Source organism: Rhinatrema bivittatum, chromosome 1, assembly GCF_901001135.1.
Source record: "Rhinatrema bivittatum chromosome 1, aRhiBiv1.1, whole genome shotgun sequence".
Lineage (NCBI taxonomy): Eukaryota > Metazoa > Chordata > Amphibia > Gymnophiona > Rhinatrematidae > Rhinatrema > Rhinatrema bivittatum.
The window spans coordinates 824,313,263-824,334,919 of record NC_042615.1 but is presented as its reverse complement, the minus strand read 5'-3'; positions in this window follow the sequence as shown (position 1 = coordinate 824,334,919).

The window sequence follows — 21,657 nt, the reverse complement described above, 5'->3', positions numbered from 1 at the left end:
GTTCATTTTATGCAGAACCGCCGTTGTGACACGACCCATAACATCTTTGGCGATGTTTTTTGCTGCACTTTTTACATGAGGTTTAACAATCTCAAAACCCCTTCTCAAAAGAGGTATTGCTTTTCTAAAGAGACTACGAAAAATTCCGCCTATCCCAGCCCCGTACATGACCGGAGCAACCGTAATACCCCGAAAGGCCTTCACCGGCCTGTGCTGCATAGTAATTTCTGTATGCGCCAGGGTCCCCATAGTATTTAACCACAACCATTTTAAAAAATAGTTTTCCGGGGTCGCAGGTGTAGCTTAAGGATCACTTTCCCATAGCGAAATGAGACGTGTTGGTTCTGGTCCGTCTTTATTTCAAATGTTATGGTGTCTATGTGCTGCTTGTTCACAGGAACATAATGCGGTTTATCATAAGTGAAGGTGATAAACTCGTCCTTACCCCCTTTAGTGGGAACACAACGAAGTAGCTGCACAAAATGGTCTCCCACCAGCTGGTGCTCTACGATATCCGTATACAGGTATAGGGTATTAAACCCTCCTGTGATATCCGTTGGAAATAGCGAGCGGTTCATATTCGTTTTAGCTTCTAGCCCCAAAATGGTCGCTAAGTCACCCCCTGCAGAAATTACTGCTTTGTCCTCTGATTTTAATTTGATTCTTCGGATATTGGGGTCATAGATGATTCGTGGTGCCATGGCTTTGAGGACACTGTTCATGTCGTGGTTCATTTGATCCGTCGGGTTTTGAATGGTTGCATAATACCCTCTTCGTACAACAAAGTGATGCTCCGTGCTTCCTTCACCAGTGATGACAACATATTTATGGTCTTCTTTAATATTATCCCATGTGTTCGGGTACTGTATTTCCACCAGACCCACTTCCCATGGGCCCTGTAGGTCCAAAGGTCTAGCTAATTGTGTGGTGAAATTAGAGCTGTTGTTTTGTGGAAATATTCTCACAGAGGCGTTACTAGGCAGCATTACGTAAAATCCCCCTTCATTCATTTTTTTTCTTTTTATGAGACAAGGCCTTTTCAAATCAAATGTTTTGAATCTCTGATGCTTTTATCCAGCTGTTAAATTTTTCAGGCCATCCTCGCCATTTCACAAAGCACTGTTTGTTCTTACCTCTCCCTTTTACCTTTAGAACCTTATCAACGCGGTATATTCTGTCCTGTTGAGGGCTGACTTTCTGTAATTCTTCAGGATAAAAAGAACCTTGAATGGTTTCCTCACCATAATCTTGTATCTTGTACACTGTTTTCTGTCCCCTGCTTAGGACGTCAGTTATTATAAATATCTCATCTGTCCATGTTTGTTCATAACCTTTTTCAAATTTCCCTTTAGTTTTTGACAGTCTAACATGATCCCCCTTTTTTAAAAAAGGCTTAGCAGTTTCATGTTTGTTGTTATTGCCGTAGATTACTTTCCAGAACCGCAGTGAGTTTGAGGTTGGTTACATCGATGGGGCGGGCCTGTATTGTTCTGTGAAAACTGCGATTGTAACTGTTCATAAAAGCCGGAAGCACATCTTCATAGCGAAAAGTGTTGCGCGCTGTAAAGTATCGCCACATTTTGGATTTTAAAGTCCTGTTAAATCTCTCCACAACTGCTGCCTTAACATCGTTGTTGGTCACAAAATGCTGAATGCCCCTGTATTTTAACAAACTCTTCACAGATCTGTTTAAAAACTCTTTACCTCTGTCTGTTTGTATTTTGTTGGGAACACGACCACCTTTAAATATATTTTCAAAGGCCTCGGCCACTTCACGACCTGTTTTGTTGTTTAGGGTCACAGCCCATGCGTATTTTGACAAAATATCTATCACCGTCAAAATGTATTTGTAGCCTCTGTTATAACCAGACAAGGCTGTCATGTCAACAAGATCTGCTTGCCATTGCCAATCCATATCTGGCACTATGGTTTTATTTCTTTTAAATCGTACCCTAGCAGGTTTGTGTTAAAGAATAAGCATCTTGTTCTGTAAGCCAATCAATCACTTGTTTCTTGGTCACAGACGGCATACATGCTTTAGCTGCCTGCAAAAGAGGGTGTTATACCGCCAAAACTGCCGGTATTTCCTGGCTCATTATAAATTTCTTTAAGATCCGCTGGTGCATTCTTGTTTTTTTATATGGCTGTAAAATACAGAAGTCTGTTTTTTTTAAAACAAAACTAAAGCCTTGTGTTTCACCATTGCAAACCTACACCCCCCACTGCTTTCAATTATCCTCTGCTCAGATTTAGGTCTGGGGGAAGGGCGGATTGAGGCAGAGAGGGGGGCGGAGGAAAGGGGGTTGTTGGATTCTCCCTGTCTCTGTGTACAGAATGAGTCACAGTTTCCTGCCTGCTCTCTGGTAACTTTTTTTATTGGGGCATGCCTATCTACAGCAAGGGCTTGGAGGGGTGGGCTTGGGCTTCTGGTGACATCACTGGGGGGGGTTTGGCTTGGGGGTTTGAGTGACAGCGTACCCATAATACTACCCGGTCCCTAGTCTTTTGGATAAAAAAACAAAAAACCTGTCTTTTGCAAAGTTTGATCCTGCAGTTCATGCAATTCACCACCGGTAGCTTCAATCACTTGTTTTAAAAAAAACCAAATCCTTGTCAACAGAATGAGCCATAGTTGTTCTGCCTCCTAACAGCTTGTATTTTGTTTTGTTTTTTTAAAAACAGAGTGGCTAGAAAAAAAGCATATTTCCTGCAGTTTTCCTGCCTCCTAAAAGCATACTACCGGCTCCGACATCATTAAAAGGCATCAGGAGGTTCTAGGAGCGCATATTTCGGGACTTTTGTATTGTACTTCCAGTGAAATCATCAAAAACAGCCAGAGTCCATTAATACTGACATCATTAAAAAAGCGACAGGACCCTTTCTGATGACGTTTTAGGGGGTGTGTTTTTGGGGGGCGGTGTGGGGTGGACTTCCGGTGATGTCATACCCGCTACGTCACGGGGGGTGTGGCTTGGGGTTGGGGTGTGGGCGGGGTCATCCGTGACATCATGGGGGGGGCGGTTTGGGGGTGGGGTGTGGGAGGGGCTCCCCATTCACTTCTATTGGGAGGGGAGGAGCATTGATGGGGTCTGGGCGGGGTCTGGGGCGGGGCCAGGGGCGGATGGGGTGGGGCCTGTGGCGGAAGGGGTGGGGCCTGGGGACGTGGTCGAGGGCGGGATGAGGCGGGAGGGGCGTGGCTACGTCCCCATTCACTTCTATGGGGAGTGGGCGGGGCTTAGACCGGAAGTGAATGCTGATTAGCTGCGGAAGGGGTGGGGCCTGTGGCGGAAGGGGTGTGGCTGGGGGCGTGGTCGAGGACGGGATGAGACAGGAGGGGCGTGGCTACACCCCCATTCACTTCTATGGGAGTGGGCGGGGCGTGGGCGGGGCTTAGACCGGAAGTGAACACTGATTGGCTGCTGTCATCCTTATCTCACCTGTCAATCAGTTTGATTGATCGTGTACCCATTATACTACTTGCTGCCTCCTCTCTATTTATGCCCACTAGACTTGATGGATCCACAGTGTTTATCCCACGCCCCTTTGAAGTCCTTCACAGTTTTAGACTTCACCACTTCCTCCGGAAGGGCATTCCAGGCATCCACCACCCTTTCCGTGAAGAAATACTTCCTGACATTGGTTCTTAGTCTTCCTCCCCGGAGCCTCAGCTCGTGACCTCTGGTTCTGCTAATTTTTTTCCTACGGAAAAGGTTTGTCGTTGTCTTTGGATCATTAAAGTTTTTCAAGTATCTGAAAGTCTGAATCATATCACCCTGCTCCTCCTTTCCTCCAGGGTGTACATATTTAGATTCTTCAATCTCTCCTCGTACGTCATCCGATGAAGATCCTCCACTTTCTTGGTCGCCCTTCTCTGTACCGCTTCCATCTTGTCTTTGTCTCTTTGTAGATATGGTCTCCAGAACTGAACACAGAATTCCAGGTGAGGCCTCACCAAGGACCTGTACAAGGGGATAATCACTTCACTTTTCTTACTCGATATTCCTCTCTCTATGCAGCCCAGCATTCTTCTGGCTTTTGCTATCGCCTTGTCGCATTGTTTTGCAGACTTCATATCATTAGACACTATCACCCCAAGGTCCCTCTCCTGCTCCGTGCACATCAGCCTTCCCCCCCCCCCCCCCCCCCCATCAAATACAGTTCATTCGGATTTCCACTCCCCATATGCATGACTTTGCACTTCTTGGCATTGAATCTCAGCTGCCATATCTTCGACCACTCTTCCAGTTTCCTTAAATCCCGTCTCATTCTCTCCACTCCTTCCAGCGTGTCCACTCTGTTGCAGATCTTAGTGTCATCCGCAAAAAGACAAACCTTACCTTCTATCCCGTCCGCAATGTCGCTCACAAAGATATTGAACAGGACCGGTCCCAACACCAATCCTTGCGGTACACCACTTAAAACCACTCTCTCTTCAGAGAAAGTACCATTTACCATCACACATTGTCTTCTGTCTGTCAACAAATTTGCAATCCAGGTCACGACCTCGGCACTCACTCCTAAGCTTCTCGTTTTTTTCACCAGTCTCCTGTGCGGAACCGTATCAAAAGCTTTGCTGAAATCCAAGTAGATGACATCGAGCGCTCTTCCTTGATCCAATTCCTTGGTTACCCAGTCAAAAAAGTCAATCAGATTTGTCTGACAGGATCTTCCCCTGGTGAATCCATGTTGCCTCTGGTCCATCAATTCTCCGGACTGTAGATATTTCACTATTCTCTCTTTCAGCAGTGACTCCATTACTTTTCCCACCACTGAAGTGAGGCTAACCGGTCTGTAGTTGCCAGCCTCCTCTCTGTTCCCACTCTTGTGAAGCGGGACCACCACCGCTCTTCTCCAATCACTCGGCACCACTCCCGTTTCTAGGGATCTATTGAACATGTCACACAGCGGACCCGCCAGAACATCTCTGAGCTCCCTCAGTATCCTTGGATGAATCCCAACAGGCCCCATGGCTTTGTCCACTTTCAGATTCTTTAGCTCTTCCCATACATTTTCTACTGTAAAATGATTTTCATCTATTCCACTTCCCTCCAGTTTCTTGTTGTGTAGAGATGGTCCTTCTCCAGGGTCTTCTTTAGTGACACAGAACTGAAGTATTCGTTTAATATTTCTGCCATTTCTTCGTCTCTCTCCACACATTGATCATTACCACCTTTTAATTTCACAATACCACTATGGACTTTTCTCTTTTCGCTGATGTATCTGAAAAATGTTTTGTCACCATTTTTTATCTCCTTGGCAATCCTCTCTTCCGCTTGACTTTTTGCCAACTTGATTAATTTCTTCGTCTCCCTCAGTTGAATCAAATATTCTTCTTTGTGTTCCTCCCTTTGGGATCTTTTATATTTCTTGAATGCTGTTCTTTTAGCTTTAATTTTGTCAGCTACCTCCTTTGAGAACCAGATAGGTTTCAATTTTCTTTTGCTTTTCTTTACATTTCTAACATATAGAGTAGTTGCCTTGGTGATTGCTCCTTTTAGATTAGTCCACTGCTTCTCCACATCTCTCTCATTCTCCCATCCTTTTAGTTCTTCCTCCAGGTACTTCCCCATTTCCTCAAAGTCCGTGTTTTTGAACTGTAAAACTCGGGTCTTTGTGGTTCTTTTCCCTATTCTTTTAGTGATATTAAACCATACCGTTTGATGATCACTGGTGCTGAGGTGGGTGCCCACCTGGACAAATCTACAGACCTTCCACCAAAGATTAACGCTGTGTGTGCAATAAGGTGGTTGCTTTTATGGACTCTCCTAGCAGCTACAGAAAGAGAGGGCAGTGTCAGAAGCAATGGTCGTTCTATTCCCTCCATTTGTGCCCTTTACAATTGGAACCATTCACTAGGGCCTCTGGATTGAACCACTCTCATAGACACACCAGTCCTGCTGCCCAGTAATAACACTGGGGATCCAACAACCCCATGCCACCCTGTGACTTAGGCCTGCACAACACGGACAGTTTAATATCTGCCACCTTTTTATGCCAAATAAAACTCCCCAATAGCCCACCCCCCTCATACCTCCTCTTCCGTAGTCCATCTTCTTTCCCCTCTTCCTCCCCTCCTATCCCAGTTCATCCTCAACTTCTTCTTCCCCGGCTCATCCTTCCACCCATCCAACTAGATCAAGTCACCCAATCCTTGCACCTTGCATCTCTACCTAAAATTCCACCCCTCAAATCATCATCCACTGTCTCAATGCAGATCTTCAAGAACTATTGACCTCTTCCCTTTGACCTAAGCTTCTCAACCATAGCCCACTGTCATCCTGTAGATCTTTAACTTAGTTACTATCCTACAATATATGTTCCTTCGTCAGACTTAAGCACCAATTTGTTTTCTACGTTGTTGATACAATGTAATTATTATGATGTTACAATGCCACAATGTAATGTCCTTTCCCGAGACTTTAAGTTCTCCAACTAAGTTACTATGCCACAATCTATTTTCCTTTGTCAGACAGTCTTTAGTTCCAAATTGTCAGACTTGAGTTTCAAATTGTTTTATGAGTCGTTTGATACAGTGTTAATTATCACTATGTTACCATACCACAATGTAAGTTATTTTCTCAGACTTAAGTTCCAAACTGTTCCCTAACTTTCCCTGTTACAATATAATAGGGATGTGAATCATTTTTCTGACGATTGAAAATATCGTACGATATTTTCTAAGTCGTCAGAAAATGGAGGCTCCCCGAAACTGATAGGAAAACCCCACAAAATTGTTTGTGGGGTTCTCTTATCGTTTTGGGGGAGGGTGGGAAAAACAGCACACAAAAACAACCGCTAAACCCACCTGACCCTTCAAAACAGATCCCTTAGCTTCCCCCACCCTCCTGACCCCCCCAAAACATTGTACAAGTACCTGGGGGTCCCGGGAATGATCTACCGCTCTCTGGCCATTGGCTGCCACTAATCAAAATGGCACCAATGGCCCTTTGCCCTTACCATGTGACAGAGTATCCATGCCATTGGCCAGCCCCTGTCACATGGTAGGAGTAATGGACGGCCGGTGCCATCTTAAAAATGGCACAGGCCATCCAGTGCTCCTACCATGTGACAGGGGCCGGCCAATGGCACGGATACCCTGTCACATGATAAGGGCAAAGGGCCATCGGCACCATTTTTATTAGTGGCAGCCGACGGCCCGAGAGTGGGAGATTGCTCCCGGGACTCCCACTGGACCACCAGGTACTTGTAAAAAGTTGCTGGGGGGGTCGGGAAGGTGGGGGAAGCTAAGGGATCTGTTTTGAAGGGTCGGGTGGGTTTTTTGTTTATCGGCTCGGGTGCATCCGATTAAAAAAAAACAAAAAAAAACCCCGATCAGTCCACACGAAAAAAAATTAACGATGTGAATTAGAACGAGAATCGGAACCGATTCCAGTTCCGATTCACATCTCTACAATGTAATAATAATAAGACACCTTTGTCATATTATTCCATGAGTTATAATGTAAACCTATGTGATATACCCCAAAGAATGTTGGTATATAAAAACAAATAAATAAAGACGTGAAGAAGCCTGGGGAACCACATTTATTTATTTACTTATTTATTTATTTATGCATTTATTTATTTGTGCATTTATTTATTAACTCTTTTATATACCGACATTTGTATGGTACATCACATCGGTTTACAGTAAAACAAGGATAGCTGAGAAGGAAATTACATCATAACAGATCGAGAAACAGTGTTTTAACAATAACCACAGGTTATTGTTAAAACACAGGTCTATACGATTAAAAAGCGAGAAGGAGTTAGGAACTTAGTACGCCAGAATGGAATAGGAACAAGTAACAAGTGGGAGGTAAAAAGTAACAATAATTATTGAGGCTGCACCATGCACGTGGGATAGTGTTTTGGGGGGTATGGTGGAGTGGGAGGGAGAGGGGGTTATTGGAAGGTTGCTCGAAGAGCCAGGTTTTCAGTTTTTCGTTTTGAAGGTTTGGGTGTTGGGTGTTGGGTTCAAGCCTTAGGTCGGGGGGCATTGTGCTCCAGATGGCAGGGCTGGCAAGGGAGAATGCACATTCTATTGTAGAGATGAGTTTGGGAGAGGTTATAGGTAGAGTGCCATTATTGGTGGATCTAGTTGATCTTCGTGGGGTTTGGAAGTGGAAGGAGGTGTTGAACCAGTTTATATGTTGGTTGTGTAGGGTTTTGTGTACTAGGGAGAGACATATGGGAGACATATGGGAGATGCTGAAACAAGTACAGTAATTTAGGGAGTATACACTTCTTATCCAGATTTATCTGCCACAACCAAGTAACATGCAAATCAATCCAGAAAGCAGTTGTGAATAATTTAACCTAAATACATTTCTAAAATTAGTAGAGAATCACATGTCCAAGTATGTAAACACACCGACGATATGCTTAAAATGCCACAATCTTCTAAGCATGTGGGTCCTACCTCCAAAAAGAAAGAGTTCAGAATTTGCATAGTTAATTTGATATCCTGACAATATCCCATAATCTCCCAAGAAGTGCATTACAGCAGGGCCAGAGCTATCCAGTTGTGTCAGATACACCAAGATGCCATCTGCATATAGGGATACTTTATGCTGAATCCCATCAACTCTGATCCTGGGGAACCCCTGATGGTTCCGGATAGTATGGACAAGGGTTTGATGGCTTTATCAAATAAGAGAGGTGATAAGGTGCTCCACTGTCACATTCCTCTAGCTATTCAGAAAGGGATATAAGCTGTCCATGCTTTACGTGCATACAGAGGGAAGACACCCATGTATTAAATTCCTCTGGAAATCTGAACTTCTCCAGCATTTGGAATAGATACAGCCACTGGATCCAATCAAATGCCTAATTGGCATCTAGAGCCAGGATAGCCCCTTCAATCTTGCATGTTTTGACCTCACGTAGAATATTAAAGAGTCTTCTAGCATTTAATAAAACCTGTCTCTTCCATATTAATGAAAAGTCACTTTTGGTACACTTTTAGTGGTGCCTATCAGTGTCATTCATGCCAACATGGATGAGCAGTATCAGATAGCAGTCAGTAGGCATGAGCATTACTGGCAATCACTCTGCAATGTCTTAGATTTTAGCACCAGGAAAACAGCACACTTCCTGGGACAGCATATTTGGTCAGCCGACGAATGCCCTTCAGAAGTGAGTGACCAACCAGCAGTACCCTCTGCTTCCTAGTTTCAGTGGTTGTTGAGCCCTCAGCTTTGGGATTTGCAAGTTTTGGTTCCTTCTGAGCTTAGGATGGTTTCCTCTCTTCCACTTCCAGTGCTTAATACCATTTCTTCAGCTCAAGGGAAACTGAAGTCAGGGTAGTGATATGAGTCCAGTTACTATATTGTTTTTTTTTTCCATTTCCACCTTCTCCTCTGCAGTGGTGTAGCCAGAAATGAATTTATTTTGGGGGCCATGGTTAATATGGGTGGGTAGCTGACATACAAGTCAAGGCCCTACTATTTCTACTCTTATCAATAAATAATGCCTTAGAGTGCATCTGACAATGGATTTCTAAGTAGTTTTATCAGGTGTGTTGCTTTAAACTATTTTAATTGTTTTATTTCACGCACTTACCGGTATTAAAAATATCTTATACAATAAATTAATATAGATTCATATTTATTGCAGTTTATAAATACACATCATGTAAAAAGTAAAACATCAGATCCAATTATGTAATAAAACAAATATAAATGTATTCTTTTATGAATCCTCTTTCCAAAAATGCAGAGAATATCATATGTACAATAAAACAGCAATAATCATATTCATCAACATAAGAAATTAAGATTTGCAACAGGTACAGCACAGAACTAAGACATTAAAAAATATAAATTCAAATGTTGGTGCCACCTCAGTGACAGCAAACAAACTTCCTACAATTCCAAACATTTTGTGAAGATAAATCCCTACAATAATAATTTAAAAAAAAACCCAAACCACCTAGAGCCTTCCCATGCCATAGCATAACAGCAGTAACTCTCAGGACTCAAACAGCAGCGACCTTATGTAAAGAAAGGCAGCAAAGGCAAACATTACACCAGGCCCTAGAACACTAATACACTACGTAGTGGGAGTACAGAACAAGCCGAACTGCTACGAATCCTGATTTCTATTTATTTATTTGTAAACTTTTATATACCGTTGTTTGGTGCTTACCTTCACAACAGTTTACAATGATAAAAATAATCAAGGAAGAATTGTGGTCTGTAAAACAATAAAAAAAACCCAGCTTACTAATAGAAAAAATTCTTATTTATTTTATTTATTTATTTATTTATTTATTTAGATGCTTTTTTATACCGGCATTCATGACCGAGTCATATCATGTCAGTTTACAGAAAACTGGGGAACGATAACTTAAATACGTTAACGTAGTAAAGAAGTAAAAAGTTACAATAAAACAGGGCTGCGCAAACTGGGGTAAGAAGAAGACGGAGCAAAGGTAACTTGAACCATAACGAGTTCTAGAAATATTCATTGCGGTGCCTCGAGGCCTTAGTCCTGGTATTAATACATCTGTATTAACTTGTATTAATTATTAATCTGGTATTAAGTTCTGGTATTAATACATCAAACTATAAATAGAGTAAAAGGATTACTCATTAAATATATATAAGAACATAAAATACAAATCCTTACTGAGAAGCTTCACACTAGGCAAAATACTGCACTTCTGCCACACATGTACAACAAGGACAGAGCCTTACCTAATACAGAGTAAGGAGCTACAAATTAGAAACAAACATGCAGACAAAACTGAAATGGAAAGCCTGAGAAACCAGCCTCAGGCTCTGTGAACATTGAAGAAACAGCAAATTACAAGTATATGAGAATTGCACATTCCCAAAGATAGCATATTCCAATTGCTGAAAGTCAAAATATATATATATATTTTTTACCTTTGTTGTCTGATATTATTTTTCTAATTGCTTGGTCCCAGTCTCTGTTCCCCTTATCTGTCTTTTCCTAGTTCCTTTTTCAGGGTCTCTTTTATTCTGTTTCTTCTCTCTCCTCTTGTATTCTTTCCTTCTTCCTTCATGCATGCACATAGATTCTCTCTCACATGCACTCTCTCAAACACAGGCTTTCTCTCACACAGGCTCTCGCTCTTGCATGCTCTCTCTCACATATACATAGGCTCCCACTCTCAAATGCTGTCTCTCATATGCAGGCTTTCACACTCACATGCAGGTTCCCACTCCCACACACTCTCTTTTACCCAGGCTCCCACTTGCACACACAGGTTCCCACTCTCACATGAAGGTTTCTACTCCTACACATACACACTGAGGCTCTTTTACATGTTATTTATTTATTTATTTATTTATTTATTTAGAATTCTTATATACCGACATTCTTGTAGAATTAACAAATCATATTGGTTTACAATATAACAGAACAATCGCGGCTAAGGCGTTATATTAAAACATAGCGTCTAATAGAGTATAAATATGCAAACATGTGAACAATTCAAATAGATCGTAAAGGGGACCCTAAAGGACATAGGCACATTGAAACTTTAAAGCCATGATAGAAAACATTAGCATTAACACCTAAGTATAATAGTTAAGGTTACCTTGGCAAAAAAAAAAAAGATGACACAGGGTGTGAAAGGAGGGACTCTCCCCCATGCAGGTTACACTCCCACATGTTCTCTCTCTCACATCAACTGTCTCTCACACCCACATGCTTTCCTTCATACATACACACCCAGGCTCTCCACCTACGAGTTCTCATACATTCACAGATAGGCTTCTCACTCCCATGCTGTCTCTCATACATACACATATTCAAGCTTCTCACTCCCATGCTCTCTCTCGTACATACACAGACAGGCTTCTCACTCCCATGCTGTCTCTCATATACACATACACACACACAAACACACACACACACACACACACACACTCACAGGCTTCCCATTCCCATGCTCTCTCTTTTTAATTCTTTATTTATAGAATTTTTATTTACAAACATAACACTAGAGTCCAGAGGCTTGAGAAGGCCAGAACAGAGACTCTGAATGCAGAGAAAGGATCAAAGCCAGAGTCAAGGATAGCGTAGTCAGCCAAAGCAGGGGTCAATACCAGTGGTCAGTCCATGAATAGTCAGTCAGGCAAAGGTCAGGTTCCAGGTGGTGGTCAGGCATGGTCAGTATTCAGGCAGAGGTCAGTTCCAAGCAGCATGCAGACATGGTCAGTAGACAAGCAGAGGTCAATTCCGAGCAGCATGCAGACATGGTCAGTGGACAGGCAGAGGTCTGTATCGAGAAGACAGTCTGAAAGGTACTACCTGGGGAGATGAAGGAACAGGAGGATGTTGGAATAGGAATACACTGGAACAAGACTAGAACAAGACACTGGGAACACAGAGAGGCAAACTTGCTATCACAATGTGATCGACCCGATTGCCAAGGCAAGGAAGTGCAGGTTCCTTTTAACCAGTGCTCAATCAAGGGGTGCTGTGAAGCTGGGATCCGCACCTGGCCCTTTAAGGAGCAGGGTGGTCTGCATGCATGCACGTGCACCTAGGGGCCGGGTCAATGCCACGGAGGATGCCGAGCTCCACCGTGAGGCCTGGTGGAAGGCCCATTGACCACCACCGCGGGACACCAAGTCCTGGCTGAGCTCGCAGCAGTAGTAGGGGAGGATGACCAGGGAGCCGTCAGAGTCGTGGAGAGGTGAGCAGGCCTGGGCATGGGCTGAGCATGGACAGGACATGCAATAGTACCCCTCCCTCTATGCCTCCCCCTCTTCGGTCAAGACTTCTCTGGGTGAGCCAGATGAAAATCCCGTAAGAGAGATTTATCAAGGATATTTGTGAGGGTTCCCATGAGTTCTCTTTGGCCCCAAACCCTTCCCAAGCAAGAAGATATTCCCAGCGGCTTTGACACCAACGGAGGTCAAGGACCTCTCTTACCTGAAGGGTATCGTTGGGTTCTGTGGATACTTGCGGAGGTGGAGGAGCTCTGCAGGAAGGCCAGGAGAGGACAAGTGGCTTCAGTAGGGAAACATGAAAGGTATTATGGATTCTCATTGATCACAACAACTGGAATTGATAAGTTACCACTCCGACATGGCGGAGGACAGGGAAAGGTCAAATGAATTTGGGTGCCAGTCGCTGTGAAGGCAGTCTTAGCCTTATATGTTTAGTACTGAGCCATACCTTCTAGCCTGGTTGGAAGAGTGGAGCAGAGTGTCGGTGGGCATCAGCCATTCATCTGGAGCATTTGGAAGCCTAGTTTAAGCATTCTTTGACTTGATTCCAGACACGTCAGATGCACCATGAGCATGAACTGGGCAGCTGGCGAAGATACTGAGAGGGTTGTCAGCAGAGCTAGGTGTGGTTGATGCCCAAACACCACAGAAAATGGTGAAGCATCAGTGGCAGCAGCAATGTGCATGTTATGTGATATCTCGGTCAGAGATGATAGGGATGTGAATCGTTTTCCATATCGTCTTAACGATAGAAATCGTGTGGCAGGGCAAGAAAATCGTCTTAGGCATGATTTTTTAGTTAAAAAATCGTTAAAAATCGTTTTTTCCGATTAGTGCGCACTAACTCGAGTTAGTGCGCACTAACGGGAGTTAGTGCGCACTAACTGGGAGTTAGTGCGCACTAACTGAAAATGATACAATTTGACACTTTTCAGGTCAGTTGTCAGTTTAGGAATGAATATGTATTCCTGTTGGCTGCCCTCTTATTTATTCATGTTACCAAGTTTCCTACTGACAGTATATGGGGGATGGGAAATGGAAACAGTTGGTAGCTTGACAAAACAAGTAATGTGATCAGTCAATGTGACTAGAACTTGTGCCCTAACCCTGATACCAGGGGTATTGTGATCTTCCTGCACACAGTGCCCTATCCCTATTAATACCAGGAGTGTTGTGATCTTCCTGCACACAGTGCCCTATCCCTAATACCAGGGATGTTGTGATCTTCCTGCACACAGTGCCCTATTCCTGATACTGGGGGTGTTGTGATCTTCCTGCACACAGTGCCCTATTCCTGATACCGGGGGTGTTGTGATCTTCTTGCACACATCCCGATATCAGGGATAGGGCACTGCATGCAGGAAGATCACAACACTCCTGGTATTAATAGGGATAGGGCACTGCATGCAGGAAGATCACAACACTCCTGGTATTAATAGGGATAGGGCACTGCATGCAGGAAGATCACAACACCCCTGGTATCAGGGATAGGGCACTGTGTGCAGGAAGATCACAATACCCCGGAGGAGTGAGGGTCAGGCAGCTCCCCCCTGTCTGTGAAGCCAGCCTCTCACTAGTAATGCAGGGAGGGAGCTGTCTCAGACTTCACCATCCACCCCCCCCCCCCCCTCACCCACACACCATTCACTAGCTGGGACATGGGGGAAGTCAGGAGTGAGGGACAGGCAGCTCCCCCCTGTCTGTGAAGCCAGCCTCTCACTAGTAATGCAGGGAGGGAGCTGTCTCCGACTTCACCATCCTCCCCCCCCCCCCCCCTCACCCACACACCATTCACTAGCTGGGACATGGGGGAAGTCAGGAGTGAGGGTCAGGCAGCTCCCCCCTGTCTGTGAAGCCAGCCTCTCACTAGTAATGCAGGGAGGGAGCTGTCTCAGACTTCACCATCCACCCCCCCCCCCCCTCACCCACACACCATTCACTAGCTGGGACATGGGGGAAGTCAGGAGTGAGGGACAGGCAGCTCCCCCCTGTCTGTGAAGCCAGCCTCTCACTAGTAATGCAGGGAGGGAGCTGTCTCCGACTTCACCATCCTCCCCCCCCCCCCTCACCCACACACCATTCACTAGCTGGGACATGGGGGAAGTCAGGAGTGAGGGTCAGGCAGCTCCCCCCTGTCTGTGAAGCCAGCCTCTCACTAGTAATGCAGGGAGGGAGCTGTCTCAGACTTCACCATCCTCCCCCCCCCCCCTCACCCACACACCATTCACTAGCTGGGACATGGGGGAAGTCAGGAGTGAGGGTCAGGCAGCTCCCCCCTGTCTGCGAAGCCAGCCTCTCACTAGTAATGCAGGGAGGGAGCTGTCTCAGACTTCACCATCCTCCCCCCCCCTCACCCACACACCATTCACTAGCTGGGACATGGGGGAAGTCAGGAGTGAGGGACAGGCAGCTCCCCCCTGTCTGTGAAGCCAGCCTCTCACTAGTAATGCAGGGAGGGAGCTGTCTCAGACTTCACCATCCTTCCCCCCCCCCCCCCTCACCCACACACCATTCACTAGCTGGGACATGGGGGAAGTCAGGAATGAGGGTCAGGCAGCTCCCCCCTGTCTGCGAAGCCAGCCTCTCACTAGTAATGCAGGGAGGGAGCTGTCTCAGACTTCACCATCCTCCCCCCCCCCCCTCACCCACACACCATTCACTAGCTGGGACATGGGGGAAGTCAGGAGTGAGGGTCAGGCAGCTCCCCCCTGTCTGTGAAGCCAGCCTCTCACTAGTAATGCAGGGAGGGAGCTGTCTCAGACTTCACCATCCTCCCCCCCCCCCCTCACCCACACACCATTCACTAGCTGGGACATGGGGGAAGTCAGGAGTGAGGGTCAGGCAGCTCCCCCCTGTCTGTGAAGCCAGCCTCTCACTAGTAATGCAGGGAGGGAGCTGTCTCAGACTTCACCATCCTCCCCCCCCCCCTCACCCACACACCATTCACTAGCTGGGACATGGGGGAAGTCAGGAGTGAGGGTCAGGCAGCTCCCCCCTGTCTGTGAAGCCAGCCTCTCACTAGTAATGCAGGGAGGGAGCTGTCTCAGACTTCACCATCCTCCCCCCCCCCCCCCTCACCCACACACCATTCACTAGCTGGGACATGGGGGAAGTCAGGAGTGAGGGTCAGGCAGCTCCCCCCTGTCTGTGAAGCCAGCCTCTCACTAGTAATGCAGGGAGGGAGCTGTCTCAGACTTCACCATCCTCCCCCCCCCCCTCACCCACACACCATTCACTAGCTGGGACATGGGGGAAGTCAGGAGTGAGGGTCAGGCAGCTCCCCCCTGTCTGTGAAGCCAGCCTCTCACTAGTAATGCAGGGAGGGAGCTGTCTCAGACTTCACCATCCTCCCCCCCCCTCACCCACACACCATTCACTAGCTGGGACATGGGGGAAGTCAGGAGTGAGGGTCAGGCAGCTCCCCCCTGTCTGTGAAGCCAGCCTCTCACTAGTAATGCAGGGAAGGAGCTGTCTCAGACTTCACCATCCTCCCCCCCCCCCCTCCCCCACACCCCATTCACTAGCTGGGACATGGGGGAAGTCAGGAGTGAGGGTCAGGCAGCTCCCCCCTGTCTGCGAAGCCAGCCTCTCACTAGTAATGCAGGGAGGGAGCTGTCTCAGACTTCACCATCCTCCCCCCCCCCCTCACCCACACACCATTCACTAGCTGGGACATGGGGGAAGTCAGGAGTGAGGGTCAGGCAGCTCCCCCCTGTCTGTGAAGCCAGCCTCTCACTAGTAATGCAGGGAGGGAGCTGTCTCAGACTTCACCATCCTCCCCCCCCCCCCTCACCCACACACCATTCACTAGCTGGGACATGGGGGAAGTCAGGAGTGAGGGTCAGGCAGCTCCCCCCTGTCTGTGAAGCCAGCCTCTCACTAGTAATGCAGGGAGGGAGCTGTCTCAGACTTCACCATCCTCCCCCCCCCTCACCCACACACCATTCACTAGCTGGGACATGGGGGAAGTCAGGAGTGAGGGTCAGGCAGCTCCCCCCTGTCTGTGAAGCCAGCCTCTCACTAGTAATGCAGGGAAGGAGCTGTCTCAGACTTCACCATCCTCCCCCCCCCCCCCTCACCCACACACCATTCACTAGCTGGGACATGGGGGAAGTCAGGAGTGAGGGTCAGGCAGCTCCCCCCTGTCTGCGAAGCCAGCCTCTCACTAGTAATGCAGGGAGGGAGCTGTCTCAGACTTCACCATCCTCCCCCCCCCCCCTCACCCACACACCATTCACTAGCTGGGACATGGGGGAAGTCAGGAGTGAGGGTCAGGCAGCTCCCCCCTGTCTGGGAAGCCAGCCTCTCACTAGTAATGCAGGGAGGGAGCTGTCTCAGACTTCACCATCCTCCCCCCCCCCCTCACCCACACACCATTCACTAGCTGGGACATGGGGGAAGTCAGGAGTGAGGGTCAGGCAGCTCCCCCCTGTCTGTGAAGCCAGCCTCTCACTAGTAATGCAGGGAGGGAGCTGTCTCAGACTGGTATCAGGGTTAGGGCACTGTGTGCAGGAAGATCACAACACTCCTGGTATTAATAGGGATAGGGCACTGTAAGAGATGACTGTAGTAGATTGAATAAAGATCTGATGTTTCTGCTCTCCTCACACCAAACAAAAACAACACACAAGCAGAGAAGCCCTTCTTACAAAGCTGAGCTAGTGAGTTAAGTAGGAGGAAAAGTAAACATACTGGTGCCAGTGTGGCTACTTAAAAAATACACTTACCAACAATCAATTACATATATTTGAACTGTGTACAGTTCCAGCCAGGACCACCTTTCTAAAATGCACAGTGATTGGCAAATTCAACATGCACTAGCATTTCAGGTGCCTGCTAACAAAAATAATAAACAAACAAGTTCTAGTCACGTGAGTGCTGATCATTACATTACTTTTTTTGTCAAGCTTCCAACTGTTTCCATTTCACATCCCCCCAACCATATTGGTAACATCAATAGATAAGAGCACAGCCAGCCAATAGGAATACATACATACATATTCATTCCTAAGTGACCTTTACTGACCTGGGAAGTGTGAACACTTTGTTTCATTTTCTGTTGGTGTTCGTTAGTTTCCAGTTCCATTTCCCATCCCCCCAACCATCACCTCAGTGGTAACCTTGGTAATATCAATAGATAAGAGGGCAGCCAGCCAATAGGAACACATATTCATTCCTAACTGACCTTCAGTGACCTGGAAAGTGTTTATTTGTATCATTTTCAGTTAGTGCGCACTAAATCGAGTTAGTGCGCACTAACGGGGAGTTAGTGCGCACTAACTCGAGTTAGTGCGCACTAACACGATTTAACGATTTTTAACGATAAATCGTTAGAATTTCTATTGTATCGTGTTCTATAACGATTTAAGACGATATAAACATTATCGGACGATAATTTTAATCGTTGAAAAACGATTCACATCCCTAAGAGATGATATATCCCAGGAAGGGCAGACGATTGTGTTCAAAGATGCACTTCTCCAGCTTTGCATAGAGATGATTCACTCTGAGGCATTGAAGAACTATCCTGACGTGGGTGCGATGGGATTTTAGGTCCTTTGAGATGTCATCAAATATACAACTACGAATGAGTATAATAGATCTCGGAGGATCTCATTCATTAGGCATTGGAATACCGCAGGGGCATTGCATAAGCCGAAAGGCATCACTATGTATTCGTAGTGTCCATTAGGGGTGTGCATTTGGTCCCTATGTATTGGAAATCCACAATGGATGTAGCCATATTCGTTGTATTCGTGGGGAAGCAAAACATATCACGATTCCCCACAAATATACAAATCTTCACCGAATTATTAGGCCACCTAAAGAAACCAATCTAAACAAACACCCACACTCCTGACCCCCTCAAGACTTACCAAAATTCCCTGGTGGTCCAGCGGGGGGTCCTGGAGCCATCCGGGAACAATCCCCAGCACTCCCCTCCCCTTGGTGCCGGTTTCAAAATGGCGCCGATAGCCTTTGACCTACTATGTCACAGGGGCTACCAGTGCCATTGGTCAGCCCCTGTCACATGGCCATCAGCGCCATCTTGTGCTCCTACCATGTAACAGGGGCTGACCAATGGCACCGGTAGCCCCTGTGACATAGTATGGGCAAAGGCTATCGACGCCATTTTGATTACTGGCAGCCGACGTTCTGAGGGCAGGAGGACTCTCCCAGACCCACACTGGACCACCAGGGACTTTTGGCAAGTCTTGGGGGACACTCCTGACCCCCACAAGACTTTCTAAAAGTCCAGCGGGGATCTGGGAGCGACCTCCTGAACTCCGGCCATCGGATGCCAGTACTCAAAATGGCGCAGATCGCCTTTGCCCTCACTATGTCACAGGGGCCGACAGTCGGCTCCTGTGACATAGTGAGGGCAAAGGTGATTGGCTGCCAGTATTCAAAATGGTGCTGATCGTCTTTGCCCTCACTATGTCACAGGGGCCGACTGTCGGCCCCGGAATGCAGGAGGTCACTCCCGGACCCCCGCTGGACTTTTTTCAAGTCTTGTGGGGGTCAGGAGGGTCCCCCAATACTTGCCAAAAGTCCCTGGTGGTCCAGCAGGGGTCCAGGAGTGACCTCCTGCACTCGGACCGTCGGCTGCCAGTAATCAAAATGGCGCCGATAGCCTTTGCCCATACTATGTCACAGGGGCTACCGGTGCCATTGGTCAGCCCCTGTCACATGGCAGAAGCACAAGATGGTGCCGATGGCCATATGACAGGGGCTGACCAATGGCACCGGTAGCCCCTGTGACATAGTAGGTCAAAGGCTATCGGCGCCATTTTGAAACTGGTACCGAGGGGAGGGAAGTTTAGGGGATGGCTCCTGGACTCCCTGCTGGACCACCAGGGCGTTTTGGTAAATCTTGGGGGGGTCAGGAGGATGGGGGGTTGTAGTTAATTTTAATTTTAGCTGGGAAACGAATAGAAATCGATGATTTAACATATTGGGGCGACATACGGCCGAATGCAACGTATCTTCCCCCAGACGAATATGAATCTCAAATGCAACATATGGCTTCCCTCTGCACATCCCTATTGTCCATCCTTGGTATTGAAAGTGGTCTTCCAAATGTCCTCAGGCTGTATTCGGATGAAATTGTACACCCCCCGATTATCCAGCTTCGTGAAGATCTGGGCCCCTTGCAGGAGATCAAACAACTCACTGATGAGGGGCAATGGATATTGATCCTTGCGGGTAATGGTGTTAAGCCCACGATAGTTGATACATGGGCGCATCCTCTGTCCTTTTTGATGAGGAAGAAGCCCGCTCCTGCCAGGGAGTCAGAAGGTCTAATGAACCCTTTCTCTAGATACTCTTTGATATACTCGGACATTGCTTTAGTCTCAGGGAGTGAGAGTGGATAGGTTCTGTCATTGGGGAGGCATGGTGCCCGGCAGAAGCTTGATAGGGCAATTAAATGTTTGGAGTGGAGGCAGTGTGTCTGCTTTCTGCTTTGAGAAGACGTCCTTGAAGTCAGAGTTCTGAACCGGTAGGCCGGTGAGAGTTGTAGTCTTCAGGACAGTTACTACTGGGAACACTTGTCTCAAGCAGTGTCTCTGGCATTGAGGTATCCATTGAACCAGCTGAAGGGACTTCCAGTCAAATTGGGGTCCATGTACCTGGAGCCATGGAAGTCCTAGTATGACTGGGTGTGTAGAGTGTTTCCTTGTGGAGGGTTCCTATGGTGAGGCGGAAGGCCACCGTGCGATGGGTGATGCGTCTGGGGAGATGTTCCCTTGGATTGATGCGATACGGAGAGGTACCTCTAGGGGTTGCAGAGGAATTTTCAAGAGGTTGACAATGTCGTCTATGATGACGCTGCCACTTGTTCCAGTGTCAATAAGAGCAGTGGTGGTGAAGGAACGGGATTCCATGGAGAGGGAAACTGGAAGTAAAAGTTGGGGGCCAGTAACTGTAGCACCCAAGCTCGGGATCCCCACCAGGCTCAGGCTTTGAAGTTGTATGGATGGACAGGACAAGACTGCCGTAGGTGTCCAGAAGCACCGCAGTATAAGCAGAGGCCTTCCTTCTTGCGCCGAAGATGCTCTTTGAAGGACAACCGCCCATGGTTGATCTGCATAGGTTCTTCTGTGGATGGTGGTGGTGCCGGTAAAGCCTTCAACTGAGGGCTTGCGGCACATACTGGGCGTTGAGCAGGAGGCCGGGGTGCTTTCACTTCTTGGTACCATTGCTGGAAGCAATGGTCAATTTTCCCAGCGAGGGAAATCAAGTCCTCTAGAGACATAAGAATCTCATGGACAGTGAGCTCATCTTTGAGAGCTGGAGATAGGCCTTCTAAATAGAGTACGCGGAGGCAGTCCTCTTGCCATTCCAGTTCTGTGGCCAGTGTTCGAAATTCCACCGTAAACTCAAAAAGGGATCTTGAGCCTTGACAGAGGTGGAGAAGATGATGGCCCACAACCGCCTGATGACCAGGGTCTTCAAAGGTCCGCTTGAAGGCAGCGATGAACTGGGACAGTTGAGTCAGGATCGGATCAGAACATTCCCAAAGTGGAGAAGCACATGCCATGGCATTTCCCTTGATGCGTGAGAGGATGAAGGTAATCTTGGTGGATTCTTTCAGGAACAATGAAGGCTGAAGAGCAAATTGCATAAAGCATTGGTTGAGGAAGCCTCGACAGAGGCATGGATCCCCATTGAATCAAGGAGGTGCTGGTAGAGTCAGTGATGCTCTTGGTAGCAGGATAGAAGTCAGGCCTGTGGGATTGGCCATTACTGCATCCTGCAGGTGAGAGCAGAGCTCTTCTACCGAAGAGGCTAGAGTCTCTAGAGCTCATCATTGCTCTTGGATAGTTGCGGCCAGACCCGGGATGGCCCATATGGCAGGAGACTCTGCCGGGTCTATGGCCTTGGCAACCTGTTGTGCTGGGAGGTGAACCCTTGGCCTGGTGCAGGATTGGTAGGCACCCTAGTC